Source organism: Felis catus, chromosome B4 (assembly GCF_018350175.1).
Source record: "Felis catus isolate Fca126 chromosome B4, F.catus_Fca126_mat1.0, whole genome shotgun sequence".
NCBI classification, from domain to species: Eukaryota; Metazoa; Chordata; class Mammalia; order Carnivora; family Felidae; genus Felis; species Felis catus.
In genome coordinates, this window is record NC_058374.1 from 48235596 (window position 1) to 48252156 (window position 16561).

Here is a 16561-nt window from a genome sequence, read left to right on the forward strand (position 1 = left end):
TTGCTTATTTTCAGACTTTAGTTTTCTTATCTTTAAAATGGGAATAAAGTCTCTACCGTACAGAGTTGATATTGGGATTTAAATGAACATAGTATATATAAAGTACATAGTGCAGTGTGGGACACAAATTATTAGTAAATATTGGTTACTTTTTCTTCACAAGGTTCCCTCTGGCACATTTGTTTTTGTTTTAGTTTTTCAAACATTATGTAATTGGAGAGAAATCTGGACTACTTGGATACTTTAGAAAATGATCTTTAGGGTAAGGGGTTGTTAGGGGTCTGGCTGATTTACAGTAAAAATGCCAGAAAGTAAGGTGTTTAAATTTCAAAGAGAGGACTTTAAAGAGCTCATAGATTACACAGTAAGAATTCTTATTTGTGCTAAGGAAGCATGATAGAGTGAAAACAAAAATGGATTGTGAATTGATCAGTTGATTCAACAAATTTCACAAGTATTTATTATGTACCTGTTATTTGCCAGGCACTGTTTTGATGTCTGGCATACAAGATCCCTGGCCTCAAGGAATTTACATTGGGGCAGGAGAAATGGGAAGATAGACACTAAATATGAGTAGGTGAAAGTACCAAGGGGTTGAGAATCCTGGGGGTAAGATAGAATAGGTAGTGAATAGCTAGGTGAACACTGCCAAAATGTGCTCTGTGAACCAGTTCAAGGTCAGTTCAGATTAGTTTTTGTTTGTTCTGGTCTTCCATGAGATTAGAGCTGAAGTTATGAGTGTCTAGAAATTTTTATATCAATCTGATAAAGTAATGTTATGTCACTTGTGTCAAATAATAAAAATAATTGAGGCATATATTTTATATACCTCCTCTTTATTTCACTTTTCAAGTAATTTGTTTTCATTGTATTTACAAAAGTATTGATCTTTGATGGATTGGAAATAAAACATTAGTTATTTATCATTATTAATTTGCAAAGCACTGAGCTAGAATAATAACTAACATTATTGGTTCTTTACTAAGCAGGTTGTAGAGAATTTAACTTCTTATGATTAATTCACTGTTAGGTGATTGTTTAACTTAATCAGCTTTAAAAAAATAGTTGTTAATTACGTTATATTTTATGTTGGTCTAAATGATTTTTGGTTCTTTGATTCTCAAGTACTTTTATTTAAAGAGTTTGATGCATAAAGTAGGAAGAGAGAAGGACGACATATCTAACAAAATTAAAACTGGAAGGAATACAATACTTGGATGGTTTCCAATTCTGAGATTTTATGATCAGTGGCCAAATGTTCCTTACACAGTGTATATTATGTGGAATCATACCATATTATTTATATTTATTTGCCCCTGTTTCTCCTCCTGCTGCTGGTGGAGCACAGATTCTGAAAAGAGAATATTTGAGAAACTCTATTATTGCTTATCAAAGAAAACCTAGATATTTAGGATTAGAAGTCTACTAATTCCTGTTGATGTATGATAACTTTATCTTTCCCCTAATTTAGAGCCCCATTGTCTTTATTGTGTAATAGAGATAGTTTAAGAACAGTGTTTTAAAACAGCTGAAAATAAGATTAAAAAATAAACATATTTTGGATAACCCCTAGTTAGCATATTAAGTACTTCTTTTCATTTTATTATCATTTTAGATATGCACTAACCTAGTTTCCAGACTTATTTGAAAATGAAATTTAATATATTTATACCCACTAAAATAAGTGGAAAGATAGAAGAAAGAAAGAAGAAGATAGAAGTGAAGATATCGAATTATTTATTAGTAGATCATAAAGTAATTATTGAAAAAAATTTAAACAAAGGACTTCGTAGACAGTGACTCAACTCTTGCTCAGTCATATCTGGCCATTAAAACCAGCACAAGAATGATTTAGGTTAAACAAGAATGTGCCACTGAAAAAATATGTTCTTGTGTAGATATTTGTAATTTACCATGTCTGAGTTTATAAAAAAACTTTAGTAATATTAACTAGTGGTAAATATGTGTAACAGTGGTACTTGAAGATGCATTAAGTCTTATTATTTGGTGAAATGTAAAGCGGTGTGGTTCTAAGAACAAATGTATTTAATGATCATTTACTATTTAAGCTATTAGTTAAAATTTGAAAGTTGGCCGTGGAGTAGGATGAGGACAGCTTTTAGCTAATGTGAATTATAATTTGTATTTTTAATGATTGTTAAAAATAGCAATTCTTTGATTTATGTAATCATATTGATCTATACCACAGAAAAACTAAGGCTTTTGGATATCTCTGGGTGTTAGAAATATTTTTGGCATGGTGGAAGTAGAATTTCAGTTACATAAGAATTGTAAGTTGATTTTCTCTTATTACCTGGATTTGAATCATATTGATAAATACATAACTAGATATATTCTAGAACCAGTCAGTGCTTGTTGGGGAACGAATGGGGGAGGGTTTACTCAGCAGTATTCTCCTTTAGTTTGGTCATGAAATGAGGACTGCTTTATGTAAATTGTTCTTACTGGTGCCAGCTAGCTGTAACTGCAGTCTGGCTGTGCTAGGGCAGCAAATAATATGTGTCATGGATTTTCTGTTTGGAATGTATAAGAATTCAGCCTTTTGGACTGAAAGAACAGAGTTGATGCTTTAGAATAAGAGTACTGAGACCTCCACAACTGACAATATGTGGAATAACGAGAAGCTATAAGCCTTTAAAGCTTATAGTTCTGCTTTTATAGCTTTATGCCTATTGATACTATTGGGTAATATGTGGGAGGTACTTAACTGCACACAGTTGCTGCAGTCCTAATAGTTGGCAGAATAGAAAGCAGTACAAAAGAATTCTGATTCTAGGCATCTTCACTTGCAACAGTCCTTTGGAAGATGTACTTTGTGTGTTCTGTGAGCTTCACTGGCATACTGTCTGACGTTTTTTGGCTTTTGTGGTTAATGGGATGTTTGCTGCACAAACTATACAACAGATGTGAACCACTGTTTGAAAGGAATTTTAATATGTAGCCAATCTACTGTATGCCTGTTTTTATTTTTTTTATTTTTTATGAATATGAACCAGGCAAAGAATTTAGGCTCAAGAAGGCTGTTCTAGAAGTCTGCATTAGCTTTTAATGTTTATACAAATGAACTAAGTAGCAGTGGTTCACAGAAGAGGAAGCCCTTTTCACAGTATCAAGCTACCCACAGGTAAGAGATTAAGGTCCTTTCTTTGTGACCACCCCCACTTCCCACCCTTGACCCCTCAGGCCTTATGTCTATCTCTCTCTCACCTTTGGGAAGTTTTTCTGTTTGGTTTTAATTTTAATCATACCAAGGTTAGTAGATTGTTTAATGTAAATTTCTCAGGAGATTTAGAATACCATATTTGGATTTGGTCTTTTAAAAAATGATTTTCACTTTTTATAATTTTCCTCAGGTTTGTATTGAAATGAACTAACGGGCTTCATATATGAACATTACTCATGCATACAATATGTTCATATTACATAGAAATCAGTTTTAGACCTCTTTTCATTATAGTCTTGTTACTGTGTTTTCAGTTGTAGTGACACCAACTGGTATACACAGAGAAATGACATTTTATGACCTTACTAACTATAAAGTTTTAGTGTAAATGTACCACTTTGAATTCATCATCAAAATCTGACTGCTTCTGTTTTCACAAATGGTTCATTGACATACATTAGACAGTGTGTATTTATGAACATAACATGGTCAAGTTTTCTAGTTCTACCTTTATCCTTTCCATTTCCACATACTTAAATTTATCACCATTTTAACAAAGTGAATTTAAGCCTGAAACTAAAATGAATGTATTAGAAGTTTTATTTTAATATGTTTTAAGTTAGATGAAGGGTTGCAAGAAGCAATTATTATCATTTATTATATTATTTTTTGTATACTTGAAAAATTGCATATAGAAAACCGTAATCTAATTTAAATAAAAATAAGGAACTATACAACATAAAGAATATATAACCATACTATAAAGGCATAAAGATTTATGTTTATAAAGAAATGCAAGTATGTGTGTCTGCTAATATCAGTATGGCCAATGATAAAATGTGTTACTGATTGATATATTTGGGGCAATGAGGGTGAGTAGGTGACACAGCAATGGGTGATAATGAGGCTAGTTTAGAGAAGTAAGGGAGGAAAGGGATGGTATTAGGCAGTTGTTTGCTCTTTGCCTTCCTCTCTAGAAGTTGAACAGCAGGATCTTTCTGCAACCTAGAAGTGTTAGTTTTAGATGGGGCTTCGAGCTCTCTAGACTCTCTGAAAGGCCATTGGTCATTTATTACTACATAGTCGGGTACTTAAAAGCTAGAGGCCAGCTAGAGTGTGGATGAAAGCCACACACTCATGCCTCAGGGGGACAACCTGTTTCTTTTTGTCTTTTGACAGTGTTGCTTAGGTTTTGTTTGTGGGTATGTGTTTCATCTCAGTAAACAGCTTCACTAGGATTAGAGAAATGGTTATAGTAGAAAGGTACCAATTTTGCTTTATGTGCTGCAGGTTATTGGATTGGGAGAAGGGCTTGCTTCTCTTGTGGAGAACACACATCTCTGAAACATTTGGGAAGTTTTGACACTTCTCTAGAGCAATTAATTGGGAAAATGTTAGATTAGGAGAATAGTCAAGGCCGACTGAGGGGGTTTTATTTATAGGTAAAGAGGCAAGGGAATTAGGCCAAAACAGAGGAATTTATTGAATGCAGTTCAATAAATATTCAGTTGGGGGTCATAGCAAAGTACATGGAAGAGTATTTTCTATATAGACAAATAACCCTAAAGAGAAGCATGTAAGACAGTAATAAATGTCTTGAGGATAAAGATGTGTAATCTTTGAGACTCTTGGAGTTGAGTGTGAATGATTCAAAAGTCTGGGATAAACTTTGAGTTTTTAGTTTTTGTGTTCCTCTTAGGTAACAAAATTTATTAGCAAACAATGTAGAATACTAAAATCTTGGAAGTGGAATAGACCTAAGTGATCAAGTAACATCACACTTCTCACAGGAATCTTCTGTTTATTATTTCTGACAAGTAATTATCTAGTTTCTGCTTCAACATTTCTAATGACAGAAGGGAGAGTCTCTAATTTCATAAGGCAATTCCTTTTTTTGGGGGGGGGGCATCTGAACAAATCAACATTTGTTGATTTTGAGGTGGTATTGGCCTTTCATTTTTTTGTTTCTGTGCCCGTCTATTTGTCCGTCTGTCTGTCTGTCTGTCTGTCTGCCTGCCTACCTGCCCGTTTCTCTCTGTATTTCTTTTACATGATAGATCCAACGCTATTTAAAGAAAGCCATTAGAATTCACCTGTGTTTTCTAGGCTAAATATCCTCTATTTTCCCAACTACTCCTCGTACAACACGTTGTTCTAGGTCATTCTTTGGCCTGATCATCCTGTTTTGTCCTACTGTTTTTTGAGTCCCTCTTTATCTGGGACACTCAGAAATAAATGTAATAGTAAAAAATGTCTCTCTTCCCTTAGTGTGCTTTGGGTCTGCAGTTTAACTTTGTTTTGACATTTCTGGCAGCCACCTAGCACTGATGAAATTTATTGATAAGTTGCATAAGTTCAAATCCCTCAGTATTTTTCACACATACCTTTGATAACCTTTTATATACCTGGATATTTGAACCATTGTTTCAATGTATTGTAATGCTTTATATTTGTAGTTACATGTTTTCTTATAATTTCTTATATTGTTTATTATATTTTATTTTGATATTCCTTGATATATTTTCCACTTTTTAATAGTTTTTTTCAAAGAACTGGCTGTTGGTTTTATGGATGGTTGCTGTTTTATTGAGTTTTCTCTCATAATTTTCTGTTTTTATTGTAATACCTTTCCTCCTTTACTAACATTTTTGAGTTTGTGGTTTTTTTTTTATTAATATGTGCATTTAAGGCTGTCATTTCCTTAATGATTTCCTCCTTAATCCAAAAGAGTTTTTACTCTTTTAAATTTATAAGGAGATCCTTTTCCACTCATTTCATTGTTGCTCATCTAACTTTGTTATCTTATGGCCAGAGAATGTGGCCTTGTGTGATTTTTTTTTTGTCTTTGAATTTATTAATATTTCCTTGTTACTGCATATGTGATCAATATTGTGTGTCAGATATGTTCATGGAAAATGCATGTTCTAGGTTTGATGGACATACAGTTCTATCTTTCTATTTTTTTAGCATGTTGATTAAGAAATGCATTGTTTATACTGCTTTCATTTTCTTCATCTGTAGATTGGTGTGTTTAGCCCTGATTGTGGATGTATTAATTTCTTCCTGACTTTTTTTTAACCCTGTTTTTGCTTTATATGATTTGAAGTGATACAATTTAGTAGATTGTACCTTTTATCTATAGGAAATATATTTTTTTTGTCCAATTACATGATTTTCTACTTGAATTCCTTTTTTCATGTTAAATAGTGTATTGTTTTTCTGTCCTTTAAATTTGTAACCTTTCTGTGCTATTTTGTTATGGGGTGTGTCTCTTGTTTTATAATGCATATCTGATATTTTTGTCACTTTACCCAGTTTGAAACCTGATACTTTTTTTTAGGCTGACAATTTTATTTTTGCCCTACATTTCACAACCCATATATCTGTTAACTCCCATCTTATGGTTATCTGAGATTTTAATTCCAGAATATTTATTTTGAAGGTGATGGATCTTCAATTTCAGCCAGCCCATGAGTTTTACTTGTTTTTTGGAGCATTGATATTTTCTTTTGGAGCATTCCTCCAATTTCTTAGGGTCTTTTGCTGTCTTGTATCTGTACTATATCTTTGTGTAATTATTTTAGCAAGGGTCTGTTTCTTCAGTCTTTGCTCAGAAATAACATCTTTATTTCTCTATCCTGTTGATTGCTAGTTTTTCTGGCAGTAGAATTCGAGGCTAAAAATAACTTTTCCCCTGAACTTTGAGGATATTCTCTTGTTTATTTTAGCATTCAGTATTGTTGATGACAAGTCTGATGTCAGTTTAATTCTTTTTCCTTTGTGGTTAAACGATTTTTTTACTCTAAGTTATTAGTATTTCTTCATTGGTTTTCTGAAATCTTAACCCAGTATGTCTAGGTGTTAGTTTTTTTTGCTTGTTTTAATTTAGTCTGTTTTTGTAATTAGTAGCCCTGTTCTAGGGAAAAAGTATATATATATTTTTAAATTTAACTCTGAATTGGTTTTTCTTATTTTCTTTTCTTCTCAGTTCTTATTTTCCTAAAACTCATCTTCAGTGAAAGTTGTTGCTTCTGGGTGTGTTCTCCATCTCTCTTAGCTTTTCTGTTTTCCTTTGTATAGTATTTTGAGAGAGCATTTGGTTTTGATTCACTGTGTCTCACTTCAGCTGTGTCCATGAAGCTCATGATTTGAATTTCTAATATTGAAAATTAATTTCCTTTTATATCAACTTGGGTACAGTACACTTTCGGGATATTTAATGTACTATTTTGGAATGTTTTCTGTTCATTCGGGCAATTAACTAGTTTTTGCTTGTGGGGTTTGGCACGTATTTGTGATTATATTCATTTTTGTATCTGAGATTTACTGTTTTACTTTGCATCAGTGCCGAATCAAGTGATTGTGAGGGGTTGGGAAGTGATACTTGTACTTGCTGCTCATGGGAAATGCTGGGAATTTATCTTTTGGATATTAGCCTCCCTTCTCTGTCTCTTCTGGGGTTTAATGTCTGGGTGGGTCAACTAATCAGATTTTTAAATGCCACTGCTGCCCTGGCTTATCATTAGCGTGGAAGAGATGGGGAAAAGTGGAGCTAGTTTAACCGCTAACATACAGATTGCATGAATGTGTTTTCATTGTGAAAATTGGAACTGGCACATCTACGTGAAACTCTGTATTTCTGTTCTCTTGTCTTTCTCCGTGTGAACTGCTATAAACTAGTTTGGCATTTATTCTTCCAGACTTTAAAATATCGCTTGCATTCCTATATAAATATTTAGAAATATGTTTTTTTGTGTTTTAACACAATGACATATAAAACCTGGAAAATATTGACTACTTACATACCTAAGTACTTTCTATTTTATTATCCCATTTAACCCCTGTAACATTTTTAGGAGGAGAAGCATCATTAACCATTTCAGTTTCATAGTTGAGGATACTAAGGAAAAGAGGGGATATATTATCTTGAACAGGTAACTTAGCTAGGAAACGATAGTACCAGTATTCAAAAAGGTATGTCTGGCTCCAGCTTTTGCAGCACGAAAGTACTAAGAATTCTGCAGCTGCTTTGTGGTACACTTTATATTCATGCCCATGAAAGAAATCTACCACATTCTTCTTAACCTTTTTCGTGTTCTTAGTGTGGATCCTCCACAGAATTTTTTTTAAACCTATTTTCTTAGTGATGGGTGTTACATTTGTTTGTATTTAAAAAAAAACTTTTTTAACGTTTATTTATTTTTGAGACCGAGAAAGACAGAGCATGAACGGAGGAGGGTCAGAGAGAGGGAGACACAGAATCTGAAGCAGGCTCCAGGCTCTGAGCTGTCAGCACAGAGCCCGACGCGGGGCTCGAACTCACGGACTGTGAGATCATGACCTGAGCTGAAGTCAGATGCTTAACCGACTGAGCCACCCATGCGCCCGTTTGTGTGTTCGTTTTTTTTTTTTTTTTTTTAATTTAAATTCTGTAAATTCCTTTACTTAAGGAATTTCACTTGTGATTCCTTCCACTGTCAGGCACCTAAATTCCTCCAGTGTCTGAATTATCATCTTCAAATTGTCTTTTTAAAAAGAACTTTTTGTTCTATGAACAGTCGTTGTTGGCATTTTGTCTACAAGTCTTTTTTTTTTTTTAATTTTAATTTTTTTTTTAACGTTTATTTATTTTTGAGACAGGGAGAGACAGCATGAACGGGGGAGGGTCAGAGAGAGAGAGAGACACAGAATCCGAAACAGGCTCCGGGCTCTGAGCTGTCAGCACGGAGCCCGACGCGGGGCTCGAACTCACGGACTGCGAGATCATGACCTGAGCCGAAGTCGGATGCCCAACCGACTGAGCCACCCAGGCGCCCCTGTCTACAATTCTTTTGGTTGGGCTTCTTCGATCTCTCCCTGAATATGGACATACTTCAAAAATTCCCCACTTGTAATTTTTGGGATCCAGCTTCTTTAAGCAATTTTACTTTAGGGCCTCATTTAGGGTCAGAGTAGATGGATCTGTCTGGTTCTGCCATTTCAGACACCCTCTAAACATGAATAAGTTCAAATCATGTTCACCCCTGAACTATCACACCCTAGAATTGTACAGATTATTAGGATACACCAATACTTTTAAACTCACACATTGTATTCTCAAATGAAAACACCTAAAAAAAGAAGGCATCTTTGTTTCAAGTCAACATTAATATTAGAATACTAATTCAGTATGGCTGAGATTTCCCTTCTATCATATGGTTTTAGTAATTCTGTAGTCCTGGAACAAACCTTCATGTTTATCAATACCCTCATTACTTTTATCTTTTTTAGGTATCATGTTCCTTCTTACCTGTATCAAAACTCATACTTGAACAATGAGTTCTGGATTGCAAGAGAGAATTTATTTTTGTCTAAGTCTAAGTCTTTGTCCACAAACTAAACAAAAACAATTTGTATTTTTGCTATTTTGGTTCACTAGTAGGTATCATGATAACATTCCTTTTTAAAATATTTTAGTTTATCTTAAGATAGGTTTCTCAAAATATCTCTGGTGTGTCAAAATGATGCACAGTTCTTGCCTATTTGCCTTTGAAAATGGTTATGACAATGATGTCCTCTACCAGCTGTGTATTGAGACTACTCACTGCTGTATATTATTGCTAAATATAGTTGCCAGTCAGATGTGTAAAAATGTGTTTTCTTTTGTTTAGTGTTTCTGTGATTATTAAGTTTAACTTTTTTCTTATGTTTGGTTTTTTATGTATTGCCTGTTTATGATTTTTAATTTTTATTTTGAATTGTCCTTTTTATTCAGTAATAGGTGTTCTTTTTTATTCTGGATACTAATTCCATATCTTTGTGCTTTTTAGTTTTCAAGTATTTCTCAGAATTTGTGGTTACTTGTAGTGCTTTCTGTGCCTTTGAAAATTTTTGTGATTTTTGTATCTAGTTTGTTTGCTATTGTACTGATATGCTCAACTGCTATTTTTTTTTCTTCAAAATTTAAAAATTTACATTCTAGTTAGCTGACATACAGTGCAATATTGGTTTCAGGAGTAGAATTCAGTGGTTCATCACTTACTCAACTGCTATTTTGATCCATTTTCAACCATTTATTTCAAAGTCTATTCATTTCCCTGTTAATTTCTGATGTTGTCTCTATCAGATATTTTATTGCTTGTGTCTGTCTTCTAGATAATTTATTGCACTCACCTTTTAATACTTACGATAATAATTACTGCTTTGTCATATGCTCTCACATCTGAGAAGGCAAGCATCATTTTTTCTTTTGACTTTCAGTTTTTCTCCTGTTTTGCCTTTTTTTTTTGCAGATTAATTTCACAAGGTTGTTGTGCTATAAAAGTAACTAGATGCATTTTAGCTAGAATTACTTCTAGTAAGTTTTATCCAGGAATAATGGATATTTTTCTACAAGTCTTATATCCAATGTAGCTCTAATAGTTCATGTATTTTCTACCTCTGTGAATTTTTTCACATATGTCATTGTTTCTGGATACCTTTTTCTTGTGATTCTGAAATAAATGTTTTCTTCATTGTATCTTCTGTGTGTTCTTACTAACTTTGGTGTGATTTCTAGAACAGTATTAAGTGTGTTATCACACTTTGTTTTTGCCTTGAATGGAAATACCTGTGGTGTTTTACCGCTAAATATAAAGTTTCAAGTAGCCTTTATGAATGTAAGGAGCAGTCTTTATGTCCTTAATTTTTATTTTTATCAGTGAATGGGTGTTGAAACATATTAAGTGACATTTCATTATCTGTTGAAAAATGATAGTTAATTTTTGTAGCCATTTTGGGTTGTGAATAAATTTTTAAATATGCTTAATTTTTTAATTATTAGAGGTGCTTAAAATTGGAAAACCGTGAAGTTTGGGGCAATAAAAATTATCTCTTAGCAGTTAACCAGGCATATGAGGATAAAAGAATTTGATGAAATTGTATAGTTTCTTATCTCCTGGCCTTAAAGACCCAACATAGAAAGTCTCAGTCATGTCCCGTAGACTGTTCTTCTAGTTTCTCCAAGGAATGTTCTTTACACAATATATTTATTCATTAGGTCATTTGTTACACCATCAAGAGTGACATGGCTAATCATATTTCTTCTGTTCTCTAGTAGAATAACTTCAGAGTCTTTGTTTCAACATGAGAAAGATTAAAAAAAAATTGAGGAGAGAATTATAGTAAATATTTGGAAATGCCAAAATGAAGTCCCTGATCTGAGTTTGTGAATCTTTTAAAAGAGCTTTGTGATTTACTCTATTTATTATTGTATTTCTTTGGAATTTTTCTTTCTTTTTCTTTCCTTTTCTTCTTCATTTTGTAAATTCTGGAGGCTCTAGGCTCTGATAAATATTTTCATATGGCAGAGGGCCAGATTTCAATAGCTCTGAACTCAGTATGTTCCTGTTGCTTAGCAACTACTTGTGAAGTCTTGTGGATGTAACTGAATTATAAATAGGGTTATGAGCAGAAGTGCAATTGCAATTGAAATTGTAAAGAAAGGCATACTCTTTCTGTTTCCCAGCTGAAATTTGAGTGATTCTTTATGCAGAGTCAGTTTTTAGAAATCTGGTTTATAAAAATTAGGAGTACTAACCCTATCAGGAAGACTTAATAAGGGCTCTGTAGAGGTCTTGTTTATAATGACACATTTGAAATCATGTTTTTGATTATTAAGAATAAACAGTCTGTTTTGGAGAGATGACAGTTAATGGAAAGTAGAGAACTTTTAGTTTTCATGGGCATTCATGTAGAAAGATATCCATGCATTATATTACTGCCTGTATATCTGTTCCACATTTATATTAGAATCTACATGCAGTAACACTTTAATCTATGCTGTTTTTGTACTTTTTAAAATCACATTGTTCTTTAGAGTATTTTAAAATCGTCCTATAATAGTGACCACTTAGGCATTTGATAAAGATTGAATACATGAAAAAAAACCAATGTATTTTTATTTTTTCTCAGCAGAACAGTGCATTTTGGAGTGCAATTTATCACAATTTTATTTAAGAATCAAAACTTAAAGGATTCTGGGGCACCTAGGTGGCTCAGTTGGTTAAGCCTCTGACTTGGGCTCAGGTCATGATCTATTGGTTTATTGGGTTTGAGCCCTGCATTGGGCTCTGTGCTGACAGCTCAGAGCCTGGAGCCTGCTTTGAATTCTGATTCTGTGTCTCCCTCTCTCTCTGCCCCTCCTCCCGCTCCCGCTCTGTCTCTCTCTCTCTCTTGAAAATAAACATTTAAAAAAAAAAAAAAAAACCTTAAAGGATCTTTTCAGGTCTCCTAATTTAATTTCTATTTATTCTAGATAGAAAACTTTAGAACTAAAGATTTTATTAAATGATATACCTAAGCCAATAGCCCCCTGCATATCTGCGTTGTGTTTTTCTGCATCAGTCTCTTAATTGATGCATATCTACCAGCTCTTTTTTTTGCACTCATATTTCATTAGTTTGCACAAAATTTAATTGTATTCTATAGCTTATAATAAAAACATACAACAAAATACAGTAACAAGCACAACCAATATGAATGGGTTTAGATGAGAGCAGAATAACATAAGATCTCAGTGTATTTGTGGTTCAGTCAGTATGTTTATTGAATGGGTAGAGAACATTGGTTCATTTATTATGATGGTTAGAAAGAGAGTGGTTAAGAGAGTTTCCGAAGTATAGTGTTATTTGGTCAGATCTCTGCCGATGTTTTTTAGGTTTAAAATGATGAAACACAGTGATAATTCATGGCTTTAGATGAAGGAACTGTTGATAGGAACTGTTGATTAGGAACTGTTGATAATAGCTTCTGACAGCCTAACCTGTGAAAGGAAGCTTCTTAGGAATATTTGCCAGAAACAAGTAGATTGTATTTTTATGCATTACTAATGAGAAAAATTTTAGAATGGGAATGTAATTTTTCTTTGCTCCCTAGGGGTGTTGGCCCATTCTAACTTGTATGCCTGGGAGAGATCTTGCCATCAAAAGCATAACTTTTTTCTGAAGTTTTAACTGAAGAACAATCAATTTATGAAGATACAGATTTGCTATTTCTCCAATCAGATGAAAAAGTTGTGGTAAATATAATTTTAATTAGATCTGCAAGGAGGGATAACATACCAACAATGTTGCTTTGCGATAGAAAAGGAAAAATAATACATACAAAGAAGAATTTGAGTTTGCTCCAGGATATGAAAGAAGATTAGGGTCTTTCCTTTAGTTATGTTTGTTATTAAAGCAACACTTTTGTACACATAGGCGAGGGCCCCAGAACATCTGGCTCTCAGCTGACATTTTAAACTCCTGTGAGTTCTTGAGAGAGAGGGCCAGCAGAGGGGGAATAGAATGGAGAAATGAAAGGTAAAGTTTCTGGCACTGTCTAAACTCCTCCAAGGCATTTTAGTTGTTGTACTAATTAACACTGAGGTGTCATTGGTTATTTAGTGCCCCCCCCCACCCCTCAAATTCAGATTGGCATGTGATGTGTGACTGCTGTCGAATACTGTTATGCAAACATCATGCTTTCTCTGTTCTCTTGAAATAAAACTGGGTAGTATAAAAACATTTTTTTTCAAAAAAGTATAGCTGCTTTAAATAATATTTAAGCAAATAGGAAGTGCTGAGGTTTATATTTAAAATGATACTTGACTTATGTATCTAGAATTATAAAATAATTTTTTCCACTTGGAACACCTTGTTATCAAAGTTTGACCCATTTTTATGTTCTCCCTCACTAATTGTAACTCATGTTAACTCCTATTGCTTTCCTTTGTGATGAGGATTATAGTTTATTTGTTTCAGATAAAGTAAACAAGATCTATGTACATAAAAGATGTGAATACAGTTGTAGTTAGATTTTGGATATCCAAGTCACGTATGAGTACAACAGTAAGAAAAATAAATAAGATAGTAAGCTTAGTTACTTTTCATTCAGACCAGTGTTTAAAATAATACTAATTATATTTTAAAAGCTTGGTTATACTTAATTTTAAAATCTAGCTATCTTTAACTGTTTACATTAAAAGGCTGTATTACTCAATTTGCTCATTTGATTTTATATTGCGCATATTTTTCCATCCTTCACTGGAGCTCTTTTTTGTTGCTTAAAGCTGTTTTATGTTCCTGTGCTTTAAAGGCATTGTTTCTAAGCCTTATTTATGATTAAAATAGCCCTTTACATATAATTTTCATAACCAAATTTTTAGTATAGTATAAACTAAATTTTCTGGTATCAAATGTATGAATTCACTTTACATTTGGCTAACAGATAATCACCAAAGAAAATATTTAAAAATTAACTTGCCATTTCATTAAAATACTTTGGTGGAAGATTTGATGTAAGAAACGCATAGAACAAGTACTTTCATAAGTAGCAGTTGTTTTAACATGACTGTTTAACCAGCCTTTTATTTCAGCAGGTGTAATTTAATTTCTTGAAATTAAAATTTTTTTCTTCTTTTCCTTTTTTCTGCCCCTCCTCCCTTTATGACTGGTTAGTTCTTACTAGCCCACAGTCTTTGTAGTTACTACATTAGATTGCACATTTTTTTGGTGATCTTTAGGAATTAAAACATACTACAAAGTAAATTTGTAAAGTACAAAGAAACATGTATATTAGGCATTATTACATTGGAAAGTTAGAATGATGAAATAGGTTTTGTTATCTGGATAACGATAAGAAATGTTAGGCATTGTCAACTTTAGCATTATCCCACTTTAGGCGGAATTGAAAAGTCAAAAATAGCAGTATTATACAGATTATAATTTTACATGTTAATTTAGCTTCCACTTGACATGAACAGTTAGATAATTTGTTTTCCTCCCTAATAAATTAATTGAGAAAAACAATTGTTGAATACCTACTGTATGAAAGCTACTACTGTATGTTAGAACAAGTTTGTATTAAAGAATAAGGCATAATCCCCACTCTGTTTAGAGATCTGCTTTGATAAGTTATTTAATCTTTTGTGATTTTAATAAACAGTAAACAATCTTTTATCTGTAACTCAGATTCCCAAATAATTGCAGGGGAAAAGTGCTAGAAAAAAAATGCAGTGCTGTTCAGACTTTGAGAGATTTTATAGGGCCTTGAATGTTTTAGAACTGTGATTAAAATGCTGCATCATTCTCCTGAAGAAAAACGCTTAAACATGTATGTGTACACACACACACACACACACGCACACACACACATAGCTATATATAAATAAGGTAATATGAACAATGACATATAACTTGAAAGTGGCCCATTTATTGAGCTTTATGTTCATTTTTCTTTAATTGCCATCTAGTAAGAAAAGATGCCAAGTTAGTATTTTAGATGATGAAATGCAAGGCACGTCTTTTCCCCCAAGAAAATAAAGTTTTTGCTGGTAGTTTTACTCTTATATTCACATCTATTCTGGGATTTATACTAGTGTATTCTTTCTATTTTTAGACTGTTGCCAGGCAGATTTAAAATTTCTCCTTTTATGGTTGCCCAGTTTCTAGCTTTCTGACTGGTTGCATGAACCTGCTTTCTTTAGCCAACCACAGTGACTATGCAAACTGTATTTCAGTTTCTGTTGCTATGAGAGAACTGATAAGATGGCTGCAGGGGGCTCCCTTTGGGGTATGTTCATTATTGTAGAGAAGATTGTCATCATTATGTAGTAATAAACAAAAGTAGATTTTCTTTTTTTTAAAGTAGCTTTCTTTCAAAATGATATTTTTTGAGATAGGAAATCAAACTAAACAAATTTTATAAGGCTTGAAAAATGACTCTCATGTCAGATTTGATTAATTTTAATGGTGCTATGTATTGCACTTTTTCAGAGGCAGCAGTTTGTGTAAGTGGGTATATATTGTTACTTTTTGTTAGTAAATAAGCATCCCGAGTCCCCGAAGAAAGGTTGTCCTCTGTATGTACACCTGTGTATATGAACCTATCAGCATGTTAGTTTACAATTCTGTCAAAAATATTGTAGATTACTATCTTTGCTTCCTAAAAGGGTAATTTAATTTTTAATTTAAGAATTATTTTAGATACTAGATATATGTATATAGTTCATCATTCTTTTAGCCAGTATTTACTAAGTATATACTATGTGCCAGACATTGTATACTCATTAGTATTGTATCAGAGGATTTTATTTTTTATTCTTTTGTTAAATTACCTTTGAAACACATCATAATGATACCAGCATATTTTAAAATGTTTTCTAACAAAGCAGTGGGCACTTGAGATGTTTTAATCTTATACTAGATGCATGATGAGATGTGCCAGAGTGATTTAAGAAATACATAAATACAGGTAGTAAAGTCCATTTTGATAATATTTCTAAAAGGGTACATTTGAAGTATTGACAAATACAGTAAATGGTGGTAAGATCGTCATTTTGAATAAAGACAGTATTAATAAAGTGTGACAAAGCCGATG

General features: G+C 32.9%; 1 protein-coding gene and 1 non-coding gene across 5 annotated transcripts in view; one reads left to right on the forward strand and one right to left on the reverse strand.

Moving 5' to 3' along the window:
• ATF7IP (activating transcription factor 7 interacting protein) overlaps positions 1 to 16561 on the forward strand; it is a 124686-nt gene that overhangs the window by 22699 nt on the left and 85426 nt on the right. The window contains exon 1 of one of the 4 annotated variants that reach the window (XM_019834558.3): positions 1021 to 3145. The exons of the other annotated variants lie outside the window; for them this stretch is intronic. The gene's annotated coding sequence lies outside the window, so the exon portion shown is untranslated. Of the gene's footprint in view, positions 1 to 1020; positions 3146 to 16561 lie in introns of those variants that run through there. 4 annotated transcript variants of the gene reach the window in all.
• Positions 9459 to 9576, reverse strand: LOC111561577. The gene has a single exon (XR_002744219.1). It is a non-coding gene; the product is annotated as a small nucleolar RNA SNORA40 (small nucleolar RNA).